The 25,302-nt window shown below is 31.3% G+C and overlaps 1 protein-coding gene across 4 annotated transcripts in view; it reads left to right on the top strand.

Annotated features, from left to right (window-relative positions):
- LOC144365869 (uncharacterized) overlaps positions 1–23,639 on the top strand; it is a 546,961-nt gene extending 523,322 nt beyond the window's left edge. For all 4 annotated transcript variants that reach the window (XR_013424600.1, XR_013424601.1, XM_078018586.1 and 1 more), the window contains one exon: positions 23,266–23,639. The gene's annotated coding sequence lies outside the window, so the exon portion shown is untranslated. The remainder of the gene's footprint in view (positions 1–23,265) is intronic.
- Positions 23,640–25,302: the final 1,663 nt, after the last annotated feature.

Genomic DNA, 25,302 nt, shown 5'->3' with positions numbered 1-25,302 from the left:
CTACATGCTTTTATGGGATCATTCATCAAGAACTAATTGAAGCTTTCATACAGTTTAGTGCTGATAAAACAGTGTAACAATAAACAATAACAAAATTCATTGGAGAAGGATTTGTTTTGCCGTGAGGAAAATGGTTCCATTTCATCCTGGGATTCCTGGTTAAAAGAGTCTCCAATTTACAAAGGGATAAGCACAGGCTCCTCTGCATAATGATGGGGTGGAAGCTGTGTCAAATGTATTAGTGTTGCTCCACTGGAGCCATTCTCATCCTAAGTATTTACTATTGTGTGGGACTCTGGCAGGAGGCTGCAGGACCAATAGGATTTTTAAAAGTTTATTTTTTACTGTTTATTATTATTGTGCAAAAAACAGCTCCTCCATCGTTTTCGGTTTTTTGAAAATACAGAAAATTTTTTTAAAGTATACTTTCACAAAGTTTGAATTTTCAAAAAATTACATATTAGAATCTTCCTTTTAAAAATATTTCTATGAAGCAGTTAGCTGGCTCTTTGTGATTGGAATCCTTGTTATTCCACATGTGGTGTTTGGACACTGAATTAAAAAGGAAGAAATAGAGAATGTATTCTGTATGCATTTTCTTGGAAGTGACTTAGAGGAAATAGTAGCAAAATGAAATATATGAGAAATTTTCTGCAAACTGTTGTAAACCTGAGAATCTATTTGCGTAGCCTGCTTAAAATGTGCTGCTGTATTTATGACTTAGATAGCAGTAAGCACCATACAGTAGGTGCAGAATTTACTTGTTAATTGTTATGTCTTATATGTAATAATTACAGATTTTATGGGAAAATGTTATTAAGACTTAATTTAGGACAATAAGACTAGGCTCTCTACCATTTAAGAAATACTCAAGAAATGGTGTATGATTATAGAATTTAGATAAATGGTGGTCATATAATTAACCTCTTAAGATGATAAGACACTATTAATATTGACTAATGTATTTTGAGGCTCTACCTGCAAAACAAGAAATTCTGGTAGTATATAATTAGAAATTTAAAATTCAAGTTTTTGTTCAAATTTACTTTGCATTATAAAATGTAATTTTTCATAAGGGCTTTTTAAACAGTAGCTTTCTAAAAGTCTTATTATGTCCTGAACAAATCACTGATAAGTCTAAATTATTTCCTAGAATGAAGAGGATTTAGAGAAGCCACAGTCATTCTTTTGGTTGAATAAGAAGCTAAATTAATGCTTTGTGTACTTAGTTGCTAGTCACTTTAGTTACTTTATAGCACCATTAATGAGTGAAGGATAAGTTTATAATATAACATCTAAGAGTATCAATATAATAGGTGTATTTGGGGATAATATAATGACTGTGGATTTTACGACTTTCATCTGATAGGCTAAATTTGTGTAGATTTGCCTAGTATAATTTTATGGCAAAAGGACTTGAAAATGGGAATAGCAAATTAGGCTAAATTAATTTAGAACTTCTACTGTGTTTCTCAAGCCTAGCAGGCAGTTTCTACTCGGGACCTTCCTTCTGCAGTGACTCTTTCTCAATATTTTCACAAGTCATGTCATTCATCTTTTTCAGGCATTGGTCAAAAGCCACATCTGCAGTGAAGACATACTGACTACTTAATTTTGTACTGCAACTTGCCTCACAGCTTACAAATATCAGTTGTTACTGCAGTAGTTTTCTCCATAAACATGTATTATTTGTACACCCTATATATTACCTATTTGTTTGTTGTCTACTTTCTAAAATTTAGGTTTTATGAAGGCAAGTATTTTTTTTTCTATTTTGTTCATTGATAAATTGCAACACCCAATCCAAAGCCTGCAACATCATAACAGGCATTTAGTGATATATGTTGAGGGAATAAGTTGGAGTTCTAGACCTCCCATATCCCACTAATCAATGGTTTGAGCTCAGGCAGGTCACTTAGCTACTTGCTTCTGATTCCTTTTCTAGAATATGTACGTGGAAAATCATGATTCCTGTTACATCTTGCTTGTTAAAAGAAACAATGTGGATGAAAGCTTTTATGAAGGAAACTGGTATTACAACATCAAGTAGCTTTCAGACCATCCAGAGGAGATACTAGATTTTGCTTTTCTTGGGTTATTTGATTAAAAGAAAAGCTAGAACTGGTTTAAGACATGGACCTTAATAAACAGGATGTCTTGTCAAAAGAATGTAGGTTAAACGTTGTTAATAATTCAATCATCAGGGCTGGGGATATGGCTCAAGCGGTAGTGCACTCGCCTGGCATGTGTGGGGCGCTGGGTTTGATCCTCAGCACCACATAAAAAAAATAAAATAAAGATGTTGTGTCCACTGAAAACTAAAAAAATAAATACTAAAAAATTCTGTCTCTCTCTCTCTCTCTCTCTCTCTCTCTCTCTCTCTCTCTCTCTCTCTCAAAAAAATAATGCAACCATTAGATAGACTTATGGTCAAAAGCAAGAAGTGACTTATAAAAACAGACTTATAAGGAGATAGAATTAGAGGAGTGGAAGTATAGGTCAATGAAGGTTATACAGTACTAAAACTAAGTAGTCTACATGAGAAATAAACAAATGAGTATACATCATTATAGCAGGTTAATAAGAAAAGTTGTACATTACAGTAGGAAGGTAGTGTGAGAGTTAATTATACATGTCAAAATGCCTAAGCCATGATACCCAGGTTTTTGGCCAAACACTAGTCTAAAGATGTTGTTAAAAGAGTATTTTGTAGATGTGGTTAACAATTACTGTCAGTTGACTTTTAGAAAATTGCTTTCAGTAATGTGGGTGGTAAGTTTAATCAACTAGTTGAAGGCCTTAGAACCAACCAAGATTTCCTGGAAATAAAAATCCTGTCTCAAGACTGACACATAATTTGTTATTGAGTTTCTATGCTACTGGCTTGTCCTATAAATTTCAGACTTAGCAGCTCCCATGATCACATGAGCCAATTCCTTAAAATTAATCTCTCTTTTTTCCATATTTGTTATTGAATCCATTTCTCTGGACAACCCTGAGATGGGTAGTAATCTGTGGTTTATATTTCCTGATTTGGAGATGATTATATAAAAAAAAGTGAAATAAAAGTGTGTGTTAATTTCATAATAAAATGCTGGCACACAGTAGGGCCTTCAAAGAGTGGTCATTCTTGTGGTAGTGGTGGTGGACATGAATCATGGTACATTTCCAATGGGGTCTGAGTCTCAAGAGTATCCATTGAGCACCTGAAGTTTGTTGACTGTTTTCATAAGTCAAATAATTAAGACTTCAGTCACTAAGAAAATGTGGTCAAAATATTAAAAACTAAATTTGGTTATATTGGTACAGGGAGCACAGGGCTTCATAAAGGTATAAATTCATCATCAAACAGACTAGAATTCAAATTCCATCTTTGCTTCTTACCTACTAAATTATCTTATCTGCAAAATGGGTATAAAACTGTTTTCTCCCTGAGCTTATTGTAAGACTTTTAAGATAAATTATGTAAAATATCTAGGATTGTATGTGTCATATTTTTTCTTCATGTCCATAAGGTACAAAACATCAACACTGACTTTCTTAGTTTTTAAAATCTATGCTTTAGACATATATCAATTGAGTTCATTTCCAATTCGATAATTGAAGCAACATTTGTTGCTTAGCCATTTTGACATTTCAACTCTCACAATACTTTCTACTTACTACCTCCCCACTTGCATAAATGTAACTTTGTGGAGAAAAAAGAATGTGTATAAAGAGAAAGCATGTTGAAATAGTCTTGGGAAAATTTAAAAAAGAAGTGACTCCATTACCAGATAGGAGGATGCAAGGTTAATGCCTCTCATCCCTTTAGGCAGTTATATTACAGAGGTGAAAACCAAAGATCCTCAGAAAGCTCTTGGCTGTGCATCTTATAGTTTCTTTGTCCCAGTAAGTTGAAGAGAAGCAGCAAAGCACACTATGTAATATGCCATTGCAAAGTCAACTCTGGAAAGCTGGTAGCAAAACTAAGTGCTCTAAGAATAAAGAGAAACCAGAGTCATCACTGTATTCTCAAATAAGCATCTTATTATATGCCCATTAACTATCAGTAGTGTTTAGTACTAAAGTGTTACTCATTCTAGGGACATCATTTAATTTGAAATGATGTTAACAGTGTGATTCTAATGTCATAAATATATATTCTGCAAATATGACAAAGGTGACAGAGAATGGTGCTTTTTATGGGAAGGAAGAACAGAAAAGTTTGATTGTAATATTATTTCTTGAGAACTTAACAAGGCACAGTAAATGTTACTTCAAAAAACAATTTTGGTGCCACGCTATAAAAGAAATAGATACCATACATTTCATCTAACTTATTAAGAAGTTAATGAATTTGTTCCATGTAACTAAAAAGTATTATTAATTATAATTCTTTGAAAGTAGAGTACATGCATCCAGGTGTGCTGGAAAAGTATTTCAGGGCAAAGGCTACTGCTAGCACTACCCCAAAAGCACCTGCCTGGGGCTGGGTCAGGAAGGCAGATACTAGTATGGGGTGTTGTCAGGTAGGAAGAAGCACCTATTCAGACAGAAAATGTTTTGCCAGGTCATCTGGGCTTAGAGACCAAGGTCTGAAGCAGTGTAGACTCAGGATGAGCCCAGAGGGTCCTCATTAGACAAGGTCAGAAGTGAAGAGAAAGGTGGAAATAAGGCAGCAGGCAGGCTGTGTTTTGGTGGTAATAGAAAGAATGGCTCCTAGAGGCTTAAAGTAGAAGCAAGGCCAAAGGTTACCTTATTTTAGTTTTCAAATTGATAATAGCTTTAGTTGGTTTAAGTTGCAAATATCACAAACATTTATGGAATATTTAGACAATATAAAAGGTATAAAGGCAAAAGTGTGAAACAAAATGTTGAATTCTATGTACTTGGTAAACAAACTTCCACATTTTTTTCTTTATTTTCTTATTCTACATAGCACACAACTTTTTTTATTTTTAAACATTAGTTCATACCAATATACCAATTCTTGTAAAGGAATTTCATGCTATAAATCCATATTATCATTTTGAATATTTGCCTCATATTCTTTTACCAGATGAATTTTATCCACCTTTTATGAATGGTCATTTAGGCTTTTTTGTTTTTTTCTTAAGCAAATACTGGTTGTAATAAACCCTCTTTATAACTGTTTCTTCTTACTGTATTACTTTAAATGTAAATAAAATGAATTTTTTATTAAAAATAATATAACATGATAGAATCCTATAAAAAATTAAGCAAAGCATCTATGCTTCTATGATTGTTACATATCATCAATTTCCTTAAGGTTTATTTTTTTGGCTTAATTTTTATCACTTTTAAATATCAATTTATATAATGCTTACTTGAAATTGCATTATAACTGTAAATTATAGTATTTTAACTCAAAGGTGTTCTTCAAACCTCAACTGTATAGTTGTTTTGATCTTCAAGGTGGCAATATGCACCAAAGCAGAGTGTAGGGAGTGAAAGGAGACTGACAATCAGCAGCTTCTTCAGGCCAGGACAGACAGAGCTACCTCTCTCAGGTATGAAACAGATCTCATGGAGGTTGACTTTCCCACCACTTAACTTGGTTGAATCTTTCATTCCAGGTTTTTCATCCTTGAGGGTTGTTGGGTTGAATAGAAGTGGGTAGAGTGTGGTGGAAACTAGTGTTTATTAAAATATATACTGTGCTTTTAGCATTGTAAATATTATCCTACTTGACCCTTATAACACTTTGAAGTAGATATTAAAGAAACTTTTATTATAGATAAGATTATGGGTGTAGGATGGTTAAGAATTTGGCCAAGATTACATTATATACCAGAACTTGAATTTAAATCTGAAGGCCTCAGAAAAAAATTAACTCGTTTATGGCATACTGATGTCCTGAGATATGTGGATTTGATAGTTGTTGGTAGTTGTTTCCAAAATCTCACACTACTCAATCGATCATACCTTTCTAGTCAATGAAATAGTAGAGATGCAATTTCCTAAATTTAAAATATGGAGGCATTTAAGACTCAAAATTATCTTACTTGCATGATAGATGGTTAAGTAATACATTTAGTAAACCTGAGGAGAATATAATGATATATGAATTGAATAATGGCTTAGGGAAAATCTACCAGATAGGTAAACTGGTAAAATGTTTCAGCAATGAGAAGGTACCTCAGTGTATTGTAGGGGTTATGAGAGTGTTGAAAATAATATTGCTTGTCAGAATTATCTGTCTTTAGTTGTGCTGCATACCAGAAGTGATCAGCAAGGAAGAGGCAGTGAGCTAGTACTGTACCAGCATAACTGGCACTGAAGAAAAAAAAAAAAGAAAAAGGATTGTCCAGAATTTATATTTGTGTACAGAAAGCTGAACTAATTTCTTTTTAGAATATTAGTGAATCAAAGCATTCTACTTCTGTCTAATCTAAAATTTTCCTGTTTAGGGAGAAATCTAATGTAATTTCATGAAAAGATTAGGTAGGGCACTATCTTACTTTTTTTAAACGTGGTTTACCTGTATTTTTCTAAGTCTGTGCCTTCCCTAGTCCTGTCATCCTACTATAGCAGCAGGATCAACCATATAGGATAATCCTTACTTGACTGGTTTGTAGTGGGTAATAGAGCAGATATGGACACTGAGTCTATATCTGGAGGTTTAAGACTTAGGTCAGGAATGTCGTGTTCTCATCTAGGGTCTGAATTACCCCATGTTCTAGTATGTGAACCAGGGAACATGTACAAGCAACTGCAGAGAGCGGGGGCCGGGTGGGGGAGAGAGAAAACCATAACTTCAGACAGAGACACTAGCTTTAGGGTTTTTTCCTGGACGTCCAGCACCATTGTTATCTTAAGGTTCAGTGAGACACCTACCTAAGTTAGGTTTATGTCACTTCCAATTGCAAGAATTCTATCTCACTGGTCAGTTTGAAATTAATGGAGCTGAGAAAGAAAACAGACATGCAAATCAAGATTATATATATGAGAAAAAGGGAAAATTGAGTCCTTTCTTTTTTCATATTTTCTTTCTTATTGATACATTATAGTTGTACATAATGATGGATTTGTTGTTATATATTTGTACATGCACACAATTTAACAATATAATTTGGCCAACATCATTCCCCAGTAACTTTATCCCTCCCTCCCCTACTCACACCCCAGACCCTTTCCTCTATTGATCTCCCTTTGATTTTCAGGAGATCTCCATCTGGTCCACACCTTTGTTTCATTTTTCTTCTCTAGTTCCTACACATGAGAGAAAAAACAAGACTATTGACCTTCTGAGGTTTTCCAAAGTAAGAAAGGGTTGGTGGTTGTCACAGCAATTAACTGTACTATTAAAGACAACTCTTTCTTGTTGAGAACATACAATCTTTATCAATGCTAAAAGCATGCTCTCACCTTTTGAAAGGGTCTTTTTACTCTTAAACATTACTCTTAAGATAGTAAAGAATTTTTCTTTTGTGCAAATGGCTAGTGTTGTGGAAAGAAAATAGGAATAACTTGACTGTTGTGAAATTTTCATTTCAGAATTTTTTTCAAACTACTCACATAAAAGAGCAGCCAAACAAAATAAAACAAAAACCTCTCCCATTTCAATTTATTTATAGAGAGACACACATTTGAAAAAGCAACAAATGAACACTAAGAAAATTAACTAAATTTATTAAAATCTGTTTATTAGTATAAATTTTAATTATGTTCAAAAGAACACACACCCAAAACACATTAATACTAATAGTGTCTTTAACAATCTAAAATTTCTGAAAATACTTTAACATTTTCATGTAATATATTATAGTGATATTTCAAGGAAAAAAAACCCCACTTAATGATTTTCAGAAATGTTTGGAGTATAGATTATTAAAACTTTTTACTTCCATTTACTACCCAAGAAGAATTAAATATAATCTCTTATACATTAATGCAATATTCTTAGAAGCATGGCTTTCTGGACAATATAGACTTTATGTCTATCTACACATACTCTATTCTATACAATGTATAATTTTCTGTGTGACTTATTTGAATAGATATAAGCAAGATGAAACTAAATAATTTTTACTTTTCAAGAATTTTTTAAAATAAAAAATGCATGTTTCCATTATATCCTGCATAATGGATATATATATATATACCTATGTGACATGAAAATTATATGCAGTAGAGTGTATTTGCTGGCTCACAATTAATAATTTGTTGTTTCTTCTATTATTTTATGTCATTTACAGTATAGTATATAAATCACAAAAGTAATGAAAAGCAAAGGAAAAAGTGGGAATATGTCTATAGCTATACAATAGACAAAGACTTCTATAATGTTCTCAAGATATAACTACATGTTTTCTAATACCTTTATAAAATTTATGTTTATAAAACATAAACACACATAAATATATAATATGTATTTATAGTATAGTATACATGCATGTAAGCATATGTACAAATTTGCTGCAGTCTGGCTGCAGCAAAATAACCGGGGGGTGACAAGCAACTTGTGCAAATTGATACAGCAGGAGTGGGAGCCATTTATTGTAGGACAGGAGGGGTATATATACGTTACACACAGCTTATCTTAATTAACATAAACTAGATACAGCAGTCAATCAATAAGGAATCTCCACACTTAATGGCTTTCTGGCACCACCTCACAAACCACTCCCCTGGCAAAATGTCAGGTGCCATCCTGACTTGTTTACAGACCCTAACACAAATTTATGCACTATATTTATCCAACTCTTTGTTGGGACAAAGAGCTCCATTTTTTTGCTATTATGAATAGATTTACTATTAGCATTCTTGTACATAAATATTGGAAACCATCACAATTATTTCTTAAGAAAATTTATTAGTAGAGAAATTGCTGCATGAAGAGAAGTATGATGATATGTCCTGTCAAATAAAATTAAGAAAATTTAAAAAATATATTTGAGGGCTGGGGCATGGCTCAGAGGTAGAGCATTCACCCAGCATGCGTGAGGCACTGGGTTCAATCCTAAACACCACATAAAATAAAATAAAGATAATGTGTCCACCTATACTTAAAAAATAAATATTAAATATATGTTTGAACATATTTACTATATTGTCTATGTACTAATTACTCACTTGGCCATGGGGCCCTCTTTAAATTGTAACAATCTGACTCCAAAGTAAGCAATGCCAATGGGCTGATGTGGCTTTATATTGACTCATGCAAACATAGGCAAATATGCACATATAGTTATATATTTATGTCTATCACCAAAATAAATATGTTGACATGAATCTGAACTTATTTCATGTATAAAATATCATCACCATTTTTAAGTCAGCAGGTTTTTTCATAATTTTGAAATGCTTATTATATTCATATACACTTATAATTTTGTATCAATATTCACTGTTTCTTAGTCCAGTTATTTTTAACCTTTCTAATTCTTTTCTCTTATTGCACATCTAACTTAGAAAGAAATAACATAACATAGAACTTTTTATACATGCAAACTCATATATAAATCTATACACACAAATATACATACTCCCAAACATAAACTTACCTATGTAGATCTATTTATCAAACTTACAGAGACTTGTCTTTAAAAAAAAAAAAAACAGGATAATTAACATGGTGTACTCTTGACAGTATTTTGCTTTTCTCACTAACATATTGTGGAAATTTGTGGTCACTCAATTTAAAATACTGCTAATTCTTGCTTTTATAATCGAATCATAGTAGTTTATCTAGTTGATGTACCATAATTTTTCACTTGTAACTATCAGTGGATCCTATACATTTAATTTTTTTACCAATTTGATAATTGGATTTCAAATGTATTTTTTGTATTCATTTGTTTGTGGTGTGTCCCATCATTTTTTATACATTTTGATGATTTCCTTGAGAATATTTTTCTTGTTGAACATTTGTTTTGCTATTTAAGTATTAAGTTTTCCATATAATTATCAAATGCTTTCTAGTACTAACCCTTTGCTTCTTATATATTGAACAATTGTTCCTATAAATTTATGTTTTTTCTTTTAGAGACTTTATTTTTAAAGGAGAAATTTTAATTATTATGTACTTATCTGCCAGAGCTTCAAATTTTTAAGTTTATTCTGGATTCAAATATAATAGATATGTTGGAATTGTCATGGCTTTTGATTCCTGAATATATTTTGCTACATTTTAATATTTCTTTCTTGACTGAAGAAACAAGCATATTTTTGGAAAGATCCTAAGTAAAAGCATTGTTGCGAAGTAGAAGACCTCATACTTACAAATAGCCTTATACTTGTTAAACAGTTCAGTGTATTTTCTATTTCATTCTCTTTTTCAGAAACCAAATCCTGCCATTTATTAGTTTTAATTTTGCATACTTATTTCTGATTGATAATAACAATATGTATTGCTGTGTTCAAGAAAGTCTAAGAATCTGAAAAACGGCATATATGTGATATTTATTTAATATGATGATGTATTTAATACATATGTTAACCAAAATAAAATATACTGAACTATTATTTTCTTTATATATTTAATTCATTTATTATTTAATATAATTTTAAAATTTAAAACATTTATTTGTGGCCAATGAAAATTATCATATTCATTCTATATTTTGTATTTAACATTAACTGGTCTACTTACAAAAAAGAATTAATCTTTCAAATATTATTTTGATAATCATAATATAGAGCTCATGTCCCTTCAAGTACAGTTTTTAGGTAGATAAGAATATGACTTGATAATGATAATAATTTTGCCTTTTTATTTACAATATTTTATGGGGTTTTTGGTTTTATGTTAATGTTGAATTGCTTTGAATAATTTTTCTCATTCCTATATATCTCTGATGGTTTCAGCATAGTTCTTATTCCTATAAACTTTTTTTTAAAATTCTAGAACAAATCTTGAATTTGTGCCATTGTATTTCAGGCCTCTTTTGAGAGGATCATATAGTTTTATTTTCTGGCTTATAGAATAAAGGAAGAAAAGCCCTTGAATTACAGAATAATTTTTTTTTTACATTCCTGTAGTATTGTGTATTAATATATGATAATATTTTGCAGTATTGAATTTTAGGAGCTTACATTTATCATAATAAAGTTTTCATATTACTTTTGACTTATTTTTATAAGATTTTGATATTCAATGCATTGAAAACTTTAAAAGTAACTGGAAATATTTCCCTCATAGGTTTAAAGGAATTATAATTGCTTACCAAAACATTTGTGAGATAATTGTTTGACAACTTCCTTAATATCTCCCATAGTCATTGGTTTATTTAGTTGTTCTTGTGTCAACTTTTATGATTCACAGTTCTAAGACAATTATCCATTTCAAATACACTTGCAAATTCATTAGCATAATTTGTTGTATAAATAGAATTGTGTTTATGTTTTTAGTTTTATATTTGTTTTTTTTTTCTTGCTACTACTATTTCTAGTAAAAGAGTTGTAAGACTTCTTTGAAGGTTTGGATGTGGTTGTCAGCTTCAGTTACTGTCCAACCGAATACTTCTAATACTATTTATTTCCTCCATACAGTCTCAATTACTAAAGGCTATTAGCAAGTCCAGTTTAGATGACATAATCTTAGTTTTTGATATTAAAAATGGTAAATATTATTCCATCATTGAAGACAGGATAAAGCAGGGTAGCTATTGGTCAAATAATATTTTAATTCGGATATTTAAATTTTTATTAATCCTAACATAAAACAGCCTGCTTTGATTCCTGAATATATTTTGCTACATTTTAATATTTCTTTCTTGACTGAAGAAACAAGCATATTTTTGGAAAGATCCTAAGTAAAAGCATTGTTGCCAAGTAGAAGACCTCATACTTACAAATAGCCTTATACTTGTTAAACAGTTCAGTGTATTTTCTATTTCATTCTCTTTTTCAGAAACCAAATCCTGCCATTTATTAGTTTTAATTTTGCATACTTATTTCTGATTGATAATAACAATATGTATTCAAGTGTGCTTTCTCAAGCTTATTCTCCACATCATAGATTCAGATTTTAGCAATTGGTTCTTCATTTTACTAAAATTTAAATTTCTGTTATGACAATTTCTTGCTTAAAATGTGTCCTTTGCTCTTACAACTTAATTTTAATTCAGTGTGTCTTCTTTTCTATTTTTATATGGAGTCTTTATTTTCTTTATTTTCCCGAGAGTGTCCCATGCTTGTCATCTAAACTTTTACACTCTTGGGTAATGCATTCTTCATCTGTATGTGCCACATCATATTTATTTTATATTTTCCCTTATAGACTTTGTTTTGCATAAACAATTTATGGGTTTTTTGTTTGTATACTTGTTCTTAAAGGTGGAAGCAAAATTAAAAACTATTATTATTTGAAAATGAGATCCAATGAATTTTACTTCACTTTCCAACTTTTTTATTGTATTATCTAATCCTTAAAAAAATAACCTAGACTACTGTACAGGATTGGGTAGCATAGATGTGTATAATAAGCAACCCTAACCTTATGCCATTATTTAATATTTTTAAAATAACATAACCTTTTAATTAGTTCTTAGTTTCATTTATACACATTCTGGTTTGAAATAACAGAACCTGCAGTGTAGGGAATCAACAACCTCTTATCTTCACTTCCTCATCAATAATTCATTATCTAACACCTTCCCAGTCCTCATTCTGATTTCCGTCTCTATCAAGCACTGTAATTGCTCTTATCTTTGATACCAAGACAGCTATAGTCCATTAACCAAAGTTAATGTACAGCTCTCACCTTTCTTGCTTTTTGGGGGAGTGAAGGGGAGGGTACCCTGGATTGAATTCAGGGGCACTCGATGACCACTGAACCACATTACCAGCCTATTTTGTATTTTATTTAGAGACAGGGTCTAAATGAGTTGCTTAGCACCTTGCTTTGCTGAGACTGGCTTTGAGCTTGCAATCCTACTGTCTCAGCCTCAGGAGCAAAATTTGACTAGTCACTTCTTGAAATGTTCTCCTCTCTTAACTTCATATCTCCTATTGCTTCTCTGTCTTAGTGAATGTTCTCTTCCTGTGTCTCTAAGTAATACAGCACCTTTAGGATTTGTCTGGAGCCTTTTTCTCTTCTCCATTTCTACTGACATCCTAGATGCTCTCCGCCTCTGCATCCCACAAACCTTTAGGTTTGATATACTGTATATGTTTTTAACTCCATAATTTATACTTTAAATTTTGACATCTCCTTTCATTTCTAGATTTCTACATCCAAACTGCCTACATGATATCTCTTCTTGGATGTGTTATAAACATCTCAAGCTTAATTTGTTCAAAAGAAAGTTTTGTATTTTGTTAGCTGGGTTATTTATCTTCTTCCCTAAGACACCTACTCTCTGGAATTATATGGTTTCATAGGAAATAATCTGCAAATTAGTCCTTAAGGACAGGGACTTGGCTGACTAATTTGCAGTATTATGTCAACTCCTGGCATGACATCTGTAAATCTAGATAATGACACCAGAGGCTCTAATCATTGATAAGAGAGCAGACTGCTCCTCCATAAAATATTAAGTTTAAAATATATAAAACTACAAATAATTTACAGAAGTATTAAAAAATCTGATCTTTCATATGGTCACTATTTTGAATCATGTGATTAACAGATTTTTTTCTCACTGTTTAGTGATTATATTTTGATGGGACTTTAAAGATATATTGCCTTTTAGATATTCTTATTTCACATAATAAATAAAGTTGCATTAATAAATTAGGAAAAAAATGAAGCAGATTTGTAAATTTGTTTACCACATAAGGATTCTAGAATTTCCTGATACTTTGGGAAGAGAAAACTTCTTAGTGCTCATTCCCAGGAAGTCTGTTTTCAGTGATAGTGGAATTTCTCAAAACATCATGCTAGTTTTGTTTTTGATTTATGTAGAAGAAAAAAAGCCTTTATTATCAACTGGAAACTGAAAACACAACTTATTGCCAAACAAGTGTGGTATTAAAAAACAAAGCAATTGTTTTGAGTAAAAAGATTATGGTTAAGTAAGTTGCTGCATTTACTTTTACTGTGGCAACTGTTTTTCCTTTTTTTTTTTTTTAACTTGAATGAGTCAGTTGAAGACAGAGGTTATTGATCATATGAGAAAAGGAAGAACTTGAATTTAAGACTGTGAAGGATAGGATTCCCATTACTATAAGACACTGTACTGATTACCTGAACTTGTTTTTTGACATAAATTGAGATTTTTGTAGATTTCAACGCTACCACAGAACGTGCCTTCAATAGGGTTAATAAATATAAAAAAAGAGTTAAGGGTTATAGGCATGAAAAAGGTGTAGCTTGTCTTTTGCCTTCTCATTGTATATACCTTTTATGGATTTGATGCAGATAAACATGCATCTTGCCACATTTGTGCATCTTACAAGTCAAGTTTGATATAGAAAACAAAGTGCTTCATTCTCATAAGGAGGTTTCTAATGATATTTTGACACTGCAACAGCATCGCAATGAGGAAGGAAAATATTAAAATTAAAACCGACCCTAGAATGAAGAGCAAATGTATAAATTAGTTACACATAAAATAGAAGGTAGGTATATTTTAGTAAATTTTCGTGAGTGGATGGATAAGGACAAATATACTAAATGTACTGTTGCATTACCAACTTTCCTGCAAGATTGTTCAGAGTTCAGAATCTAGATTAAAATAGAGGTGATTGTATTTTTACAGCACTGGTGCAGGTGTGCTTTGCTTTATTAAACCTAATACCCTACTGTTAACATTCACATTTATGGTACAAATAAACATAAGAGTGGTTATTTGCATAACAAAATAATATGTAATTTTTAATACAAAGTTCTTTTATATAATAATCTTTCTCCCAAGTTAAAAAAAAGGAATCGATTTACAAAATGTTAATTATTCAACCTTTTAGGTTCATAATTATTATGTTTTCTATGAGGTAAACTTACCTTTGAAAATGGATATTTTCAAAGCTTGACATTTTTCCTAAAGAAAAATAGCAATTAGTGAGAACGGATCACTTGACTGTAGTTCAGAAAATCATCATGTTTGTAGGGAATAAAGGCTTAAACACAATTCACTGCTTTCTTAAAGGCAAGCAGAATTTTCTCTTTGCTGAAGTAATGTGATCAGATATTCTAGTTTTTGTATGCCTTCACACATTACCCAAGTCTGTGCTAGCTGTAAGCAGCTAAGAATAGAGGTGACAGGTAGGCCAGAATATAATGAATTATGGTAATCCTAGCAAGAAATAACGGAAGCACATCTGAGAATTTCTCTGTCCCTTGGAGATTCAGTGAGATATATTCTAGAAAGTCTCCTAGGATGATAATAAGATGATTTTGCAACCTGATTAATATGGACATCAAAAACAAAGCTCAGCATCTAAAATCAGTTCAGTGTTACGAGCCCTGAGACATTGAAAAGGATATACTAGATGTTGGAGGGAAGAAGTAAAAAAAGAAATATAAAGATTGATGTGGAGGAGACCCTATGAGTAATAATTTAGTCTTGTCTACATTTAGCTTTAAAAAGTTGGATGACATCCAAGCCTGAATGTCACAGAGACTGTTAGGCATTGTGCAGAAAGCCATCATAAGGCCCATGGGGACTTGAAACAGACCGAAGTGTCATCTGTGCTTATTTGACATAGAAATGTATTGGTTATAAAGCCAACCTTCATAATAAATAAGCAGATACAAACGTGAAACTACGTACTTACATTTCACATATAAATAAGCACAAAAACACACATTAGAATTACTATTCTTTTTGTAATTAGCTTCATGTTCATAAAAGTGTATGGAGAATTTCATAGAAATAGAAACATACTCTCATTTAAAGGACACAACCCTACCCTCAAAAAGCTTATATTCCAAAAACACATAATAATGTGAAATCCTTTAAGTTATGGTTTATTAAATGGTGCTAATATCTTTCACTTTCATTTTTTCAGAATATCCTATGAATGTTTACATATTTTTCTTTCCTTGATACTTTGAGATTCAGAGGTAAAGGTTAGGAAGAATGGAATGTATAAAATAAGGGAGGCTGCAATATATAAGATTCTTAGACCCCTACGAACTTAATATTCTGATATTTAAAAGACACATTCATTACAACAGAAAAATAGGCTTCACTAGAAAGTGTTCAATAATGAAGGTTTTTTTAGCAACAGAAAAGAGCTAAATGCAGAAAGAATATTGGAATAGAATGCTGAACCTGTAATGATAGGTTTGCTTTTGTACAAGAGGTCATGTGTTAGAGGAAAGGGGTTGTATCATACAATAGAAACATGCCCAATAATGCCATATTTGACTGGTCTTCTAGATGCTGGCTACTAACTAACTGGTCTGGGATGGGTGAACGAGATGATAGCAAGGTGGCCGGAGTCATTTCTATACCACCAAACAGCACCAATCCCCACATACTTTTCATTTCTGAAAGTTTTATTTTGGTTACCAGATTTTATCCAATCTTCCTTACATGTTCTAACTAGATGTATTTCTAGATAGCAGTGAAATTTGCTTATCCCCAGTCTCAGTAATATCCAAAAAAATGTATTTCTTGGTCCATTATTTTATTATTTTACTTAGAAATCTCTATTCAAGATTATCTTCAGAATTTGGGCACAGTGTAGAATGCCTGTAATTCCAGGGGCTCAGGAGGCTGAGGCAGGAGGATCATGAGTTCAGAGCAAACCTTAGCAAAAGTGAGGTGCTAAGCAACTCAGTGAGACCCTGTCTCTAAATTAAAATACAAAATAGGACTGGGGATGTAGCTCAGTGGGGAAGTGCCCCTGAGTTTAATACCTGGTATCCCTTCCCCCCCAAAAAAGATTATCTTGAAATATACCACATAATCAAGATAATGGCATTTCTTTATTCTGATCCTGATGGTATGTATATATGAGTTTTTATCAACTCCAAATATGATAATGATTAGCTGAAATCCTTCTCTTTAAAGACCAGTTTTTATTGAAATTCAACAATACTTTGGGTATCTCCAAGTTACTGAGGCTGGCTTTGAACTTGCAATCCTTCTGCCTTCACTGCCCAAGCCACTGAGATTACAGGTGTATGCCACCACACCAGGTTTTATTTAAGAATCCTCTGCAAGAATCCTTGTGTAATCTTGGAAACTTCCTTTAAGTTATATGTTTATATTTGTAACATTCTGTTCAACTTGATTCATGATCTTGTGGTTCATACATATTAAAAACATTGAATTCTTATGATTTAATTTACATTTTAAATTAGATGTTTCTTTCTGTTTATGTATTTTATGGAAATGCTTACATGGTACTAGTTAAACTTAAATAAGTGGGCATTAAGTTGCCTAATATAGCAACTTGCTTAGTAAAATGGTTGTCCATTATGACTTAGATACATTTATATGCTTGATATAATCACAGAAAGAACTGCCAAACTTGTTCCTTCTATTATAATTCAATTTCCAATTTCTTATGGATGAACTGATTTAATGTCTAAATAAATACTCTTAAGTTTCTGTAGCAAACTACTCATTGTGACAGCATGTACTTTCTTAGTCTGCTTAAAATGTGTAAAAATTTATGTTGGATGGTATGAACTAAAAAAAAAAAATAGAAGACCATATCTAAAGAAAACAGAAGTATGTTATATGCTGTGATCTTTTTCTAATTTGTTTGAATTAGTTTTACATGACAGTAGAATGCATTTGACATATCATACATAAATGGAGTGTAGCTTTTCATTCTTCTGGTTGTACGTGGTCATGTAATCATATATGCACATAGGGGAATTGTGTCTGATTCATCCCACTGTCATATAATGTGATCTTAAAGTTTTCAAACCAAATGCTTTATGAGTCCATTTGTTAAAGAAAAACTGTAACTATGTTGTTTCATGTCACACCTTTTAGCTTCATAATTTCAACTGCTATGAATATCCTATCATTTACAGTTTTACAACATTTGTGCCATTTTTAAAAATCCATTAAGGAATATTATATGCTTGTTATTTGGTCTTAAAAATGAAAAGGCCTATGGCTTTTAATACTCAAAGTAAATTTGTTTTTATAAGAAAGCTGTGGATTATATTTAGTTCCTTGTGAACTATATTCACAAGGTTAGTATGGTTCATATCATTATATCTAAATGTGAGTTTCTAAGTATAATTAGAGGAACTTCATTTCATATATTTTGTCAATACTTTGTAATGATCTTTAGAGTGAGTCAATTCAACAATAAAATCATTTAAAATATCTGTACCTAATTTGGTTGTAAAAACAACAATAAAACTCCAAACTACTTCTTCCTAACATTTAAAAAGATTTTTTAAAATAATTTAAAGTATTCACATACCTTATCTAATATTTTACTGATGCAATGAAGACAATTTGGTTTTAGGTCAAAATGAATTATATGAAATATCTAAAATAGAGGTACATGCTATAATTACTTAAGTAGCAAGTGGTTCTTTTCTTGATTAACTTTATTTTCAGCTTATCTATTTTGAATAGTTTTGTTTTAAATAATCTGATTTTTTTTTGCAAAAATGTTGACTTGGGACCTAAAATTTGAAATTTGAAGAAAATTCCTCCTATAGGTCACATCATACTATCATGTATTTTATCCAAAACAGTTATACCTCCCTCTCCATTCATACAGTCCTTTATTCGGTTCTAAGAACATACTTGTATTTACAAGATTATATTTATCTTATTTAAGATAAATTCATATTCATAATTTTAATTACATTTTTTAAAAAATATTCCCAATTAGGCCATTTCAACCCTGACTAATCACAACAAAAATTTGGCACTTATTTAAAAAATGTTTAATTGCTATGGGTTTTCTTCTGCACCAATTATCTTCTAATAAGAAGTATTTCTGTATGTGTACACAATGGAGTTTTATTCAGCCTAAAAGAAGAATGAAATTTTGTCACTTATTGGAAAATGAGTGGAATTTGAGACCATTATGGTAAGCAAAATAAGCCAAACTCAGAAAGTCAAGGGTTCTATGTTTTCTCTCATCTGTAGAAGCTAGAGAAAAAAAGAAAAGAAAAAGAAAGGTGGAGAGGGGTTCTCATGAAAATTAAAGAAAGAACAGTTGAGAGGAAACAGACCAGAGAGGTGGAGCAAGGGAGGGCAAGGGAAAATTCTGGGAAAATGATATTGACCATATTATATTGTTTTATTGTATGCATGTATGAATATGTACCAATGAATCACAACTTTATTCAATTATAATGCACCAAAAAATATAGGGGGGAGGAGAAAAAAGAAAAGGATTTCTATTATCATTTTACATATCTGGAAAATGAAGTACAAAGATATTTAATAATTTATCAGAGGTCAAATTTTTGGCCAGTGAAAAAGCTGGAATGTGAGTCGTAGTCCATCAGTTTCCTAAGCATTTGTTAATCTTGAGAAGTTTTGGGAAAAATCAGACAAAGCATTTGTCTTTGTTTCAGAAGTAAGAAACATAGTAACTGTTATTATAATTTGGAGTTCAGTAAAAGTAAGCAAATGTGATGATCTTTAAAATATTTGATAAATATCTCTAGGATGAATAAATAATCCTGAGAGATAATCCTGATGTCATTCCATACTATTTTAATTGCCTTAGTAATTTTAATCATTTTCACAACTTCAAAATCTTTCAAAAATTTTCTAAAAGACTGACACATTGTTACTCCATATTATTTGAAACTTGCATTTGGATTTGAATACTTCCCTGCTTCACTTGATAAGAAGGTATTCTTGAGGACAAGTCAAATATGTGTTGGTGATGAGGAATATCTGAGTTATGTCTACTCTTAGTACCATTTGAGAAAATAAAATGTAAGAATTGGTGTCATCAAACTTAAGAAATCTCTTATATCCAGTTAAGTTTATTTTCTCCATCAAATTTCCTCTCTTTCTTGCTCATCTCTCTTTTGTCTCTACTGTTTGTATAATTTCCTCTAAGTCCCCTGTATTGCATTTAAGTGTTATTTTATTTGTTGTGAGTCTAATGCATTGGATGATTTCACAGGATGATATGTGCCCTGGCATATTATCTTGTTGAACTATTCAATTAAATATGATAATGTTGAGCACACTGACACTGTTAAACACTCAGGTGAATGAGCAATTCACCGTGAAGTGCAGAAATATTTGAAGTCATCTGCATGACTGTAGGCAATATTTTTAATGTAAGTACTTCAGGTTTCTAGTGAAAGATAAATATAAGAAAAAACAGGAACTAGAATATATGAAAGACTAAAAAGATATAAGAAATTATTTTTAATTGTTCCTTTATCTATACAAAACATGGGATGTGAATGGACTATTAAAACCTTTTTCCGAGATGGGGTTGCAGCTCAGTGGCAAAGCACATGCCTCGCACATGTGAGGCACTGGGTTCAATCCTCAGCATCACATTAAAAATAAATAAACAATAAAGATGTTGTTTCTATGTATAACTAAAAAAAAACATTTTTCAATTGTAAAGTGGTTCAAATTTACACTGCCCTGTACTTAACTCATTTTATTGAGTGCATACCATAGTTCTTAGCCCTTTTAAAAAATGCATTATATGGAGACATTTTCCTTAAGTACAATACATAATTAGTATTGTCTCATTACATTCTGCATCATTTATATTAAAATCTTTTTTTATGGAAGTTAGATATTTAAATGTCCCTTGGGCTGTTTAGAGAATTTTTAGCTGTCAAAGCAACACTTTAGAACATTTGGAGCTCAAAAATAAAGGAGGTTGCTGATCAATGGCATGTGGGTGGCAACTGATGAAAAACAATCCCTTAATATTGTGCTGAAAGTTCAAATTAAATGACAGTACTTAGACCTTGAGGTCTTCATTTCTGAACATTTTTTTTACTGAGAAGCTCTTTTGTTCTGTGGGAAAGGTCCTCTTTCTTGGCAGTGAAGTGTAAGAATTCTTAATTATTTTTCAGTATGATTTTGGTTAGAAATAAAAGAAAGTAAAATGGTTTGTTTAGGAAGTCTTCCCATTGGCTTAAGCATTTATTCTAGTTTAAATGTCTTCACAATGAACCAGGTTGTAACTTATAGAATGAAAACATATATTGTGTTTAAGTATTAGATATTTAACTTTGTATGCATGTTAAAGGTTTATATAAATTTTAGAGTTCTGGCAAAACTCTTTCATTACTAGGAACTGGACTAGCTACCTAGATATCTAACTTAAAACAATGAAAAATATTGGTTATCCATGGGATAAAAATGTATTCAGTACTCAAGTATTAAAAAACAATAAAACCCATAAAATGATACACATTTCTATTTCCAACTTTTCAGTTATTGTACTTCATATCAAAAATAAACAAGCAAAGAAATCACACACCTATCTCAGGGTTTTGAACATAATAATATTGTATATGGTACATATATTCTTGGCTTCCTTTTATTGTTATCATTTGCATCATCATCAAAAATAACTGGGCACACATATCTGAAAATAAGCATGGTAAGTGAAATACAAAGTAAAATTTGTTGATTCTATGACTCTTGAAATGCAATCTGTGTACTTTTCCCCACTATTATTCTGATTTTTAAAATATTGCATTATGTCCTATTGTGTAGTTGTATTAAGCCCACATCATGACATGTCTATCTTATAACTTATATCCTTTTGCCTATTAAACCATATTTTCTTATTTGATTTTATTTGCTCATTCATTTTTAGACAAGTATATTTCTGCTAAATTATTGATTTGCTGCTCATTATTTCCCAAATAGGACAACAAGCAATTCACAAAACCCTCATTTTAGAAACTGAAGTCCAGGTTAATATGTACTCCAGAAATAATTGAGATTTACCAGTGTTGAACCAAAAAAAAGGAAACAAATAACATAGAGCCAATAGAAAAGTAATTTATCTGTGGAAGGTGAAATATATTAGAGAATTCTTTGGTAATGAAAATAATCAATAAGGAAAAGATTGTGAGATATTCTTGAATGAATTGAAAGTAGAAAGAATAATTATAGGGGACATGAAAAAACAAGTGTAACAATTATTATACTTGAAAACTTTTCACAACTAAAGAATTGATTACTTATAGCAAAAATGTTCACTATATTACATACAAAATTGATGGAAAGAGATACATATCTGGATATATCCTGAAAATGTTGTAATTACCACATATTATTTCTTTAGTTGAGGAATTAGCATTTGGATAGAAAACTAAGAGATAAAACTGAAAACTTGGGATGGAAACTTCTTTTCTGTTTGCATTGTGACATTAAAGGTGCTACTGGAGCAAAATCTACTGAATTAAAATGCAAAAGATTATGATATGCAATCTTTATTTGCCATTGAGTTGTCATAAAATTGTGAAAGCAATAAAAATATAGACTTTCATATTTAAGGTCTTAGAAAATATTTCTAAGTGTTTCATCTTTAAGGAAAATAATCTTGACAGTGTAATATGGGTAACTAAAAGATGCAACACAATTATTTTTAAATACAGGAACATGACAGAAAATGTTTGATAATGAGCATTGATGTCAGATAAACATGAAGTTGAATATAAATTAAAAAGTAACGTCCCACAGTGGTTTAAAACACAGGTTCTAGGAAGACAAAGTATATTTCATTCCTTAGAGGGCCACTTAAAAATTCATGTGATAGAATGAAATTGAACCCCTATCTTTCACCCTGAACAAAACTCAACTCAAAGTGGATCAAGGACCTAGGCATTAGACCAGAGGCCCTGCACCTGCTAGAAGAAAAAATAGGCCCAACTCTCCATCATGTCAGCTCGGAACAGACATCCTCAATAAGACTCTTAAAGCACAAGAAGTAAAATCAAGAATCAATAAATGGGATGGTATTAAACTAAAAAGCTTATTCACAGCAAAGGAAGCAATTAAGAATGTGAACAGAAAGCCTACAATATGGGAGAAAATCTTCCCCACCTGCAACTCAGATGGACCATAATCTCCAGGATATACAAAGAACTCAAAAAACTTGCCATCATAAGACCCAAATAACTTAATCAATAAATGGGCAGAGGAACTGAAGAGGCAATTCACAGAAGATCAACAAGTATGTGAAAAAAATGTTCAACATCTATAGCAATTAGAGAAATGCAAATTAAACTACTCTGAAATTCCATCTCACTCCAGTCAAAATGGCAATTATCAAGAATACAAATAATAAATGTTGGTGAGGATGTGGGGGAAAAAGTTCACTCAGACATTCCTGTGGGTCTGCAAATTGGTGCAATCACTCTGGAAAGCAGTATAGAGATTCTTTAGAAAACTTGGAATTGAACCACCATTTAACTCAATTATCTCACTCCACTCCTAGGTCCATACCCAAAGGACTTAAAATCAGCACACTACTGTGATGCAGCCTTATCATATACACAATGGAATATTTCTCAGCCATGAAGAAGAGTAGAATTATGGATTTTGCAGGTAAATGGATGAAACTGGAAAATATCATGGTAAGTGAAATAAGCCAGTTCCAAAAACCGAAAGCTTAATATTCTCTCTAGTATATGGATGCTAACCCACCACAAGGAAGGGTAGGAAGGGGAAGAATGGAAGTTCATTGTATTAGACAAAATGGGAATGAAGGAAAAGAAGGGGGACGGGAATAGGAAGGACAGTAGAATGAATTAGAAATAACTTTCCTTTGCTTATAAATGAATACACAACTACTGTATCCACATTATGTACAACCACAAAAATGGGATCCTAATTGAAAGGAGTTGTATTCCATGTATGTATAATATGTCAAAATTCACTCTACTGTCATGTATAACTAAAAACAACAAAAGCAGCAGAAGAAATCTTGACCTTGGGCAAAGCTTCAGATTGTTTTCTTAGGTGGGAATAATAATAAAAAACAAACTGAAAAGATCATTAGTGGCCAAATAAGATATCTTAAATATTCTCCACAGTTCTGGCATATTATTATTAATTAACCTTGTTTTAGTTGTGGTGATAAGATTTAGTGGAGATATTTTTGAATGAAAGCACAGATAACTATTTCTTGTTATACATGGGAAATTAGTTCCAAGTACTCTGAGGAGACTGAAATCCACAAAAGCATAAGTCCCTTTCATAAAAGATATAGCATTTGCATATAACCTAAGCACATCCTCCTGTATGTATTATCTTTAGATTATTTTTAAAAGGTTATTTATAACATCTAATGCAATGTAAATGGTATGTAGATAGTTGTCATACTGTTTAGGGGATAATGATAAAGAAAAAAATGTCTGGTTATATTAATTACAGCTGCAATTTTTTCCAAATATTTTTTATCTGAAATTGTTTAATCTGTAGTTGTAAAACCTATGGATACAAAGGGTCAAGAGTTTCAACAGGAGAAGGAGGAGGAGAAAGAGGGTTAATAACAACATCAATAATAATATATTTTCAATAGTCTCGACCTGAAACCCAAGACTGCATTATAAGAAAGCCACTAGAGTTGGGTTGCCAGTAAAGTGAGTAGCAGAAAAGGTTTAAAACTATGATAAAATGCAAAGCTTACCTTTCTTTTTTGATATTTAAGATTAAAGTTTAAAATGTTGATAAAATAAAAGTAACATGAATTAAACCCAAATAATATATGATCATTCAAATCATATTAAAAACCAAAATAAATGAAACAAGTAAAAGTATCAAAGAATATTTTTTTAGTAACAAGAGTACAAATAAAAAAGATGTTAAATAAATAGCATAGAATGAAGATAAAGTTTTGATTAAAATATATGGAACTTAAATTTGTATGTAGATCCATATGTACTGTTAATTCTCATAAAGTTATAAATGTCATGTAAACCTGACCATTATACAAGTCTAAAGGAACATGTGTCAAAAAATATATAAACCAATTTAAATCATTAATAAAGAAATCAATTTATATGATCCATCAGGTTCCAAGAACATCTGAAGAACTAAGTATTCAGTGCAGTCCATAAAAAAGAAATGTTGGAATAAAATTGCTAATATTATATAAAAACTTTTTAGAAGATAGAAAAATAACTCTGAACCTTTGAGATTACTTTTGGGCAAAAATCAATTGGGTCTCCACTAGAAAAAAATAATAAATTAATATATAATTTGAGAACTTGGACCCTGATTAAGAGTAAATAATATATCAAAGGAAACAATATTCTCTTTGTGAATTAAATACACATTGTGTGGGCCTTTTATTTAATGTATCAGCATGATATTGATATCACCCTTCTTTTGCTTTGTTTTCAATGTATGTATATTTTTTAACAGTGGATAAACTTATCAAAACTGCATGGATTATAGAGTTATAAATGAAACTATATTGAATATATTGCTAACAATTTGACAAATCTCAAAAGGAACTTAAAAAGGAACT

The sequence above is a fragment of the Ictidomys tridecemlineatus genome, chromosome 8 (genome assembly GCF_052094955.1).
Source record: "Ictidomys tridecemlineatus isolate mIctTri1 chromosome 8, mIctTri1.hap1, whole genome shotgun sequence".
NCBI classification, from domain to species: Eukaryota; Metazoa; Chordata; class Mammalia; order Rodentia; family Sciuridae; genus Ictidomys; species Ictidomys tridecemlineatus.
Note: the sequence above shows the minus strand (reverse complement) of the source record. Positions and strands in the feature narration are given on the sequence as shown.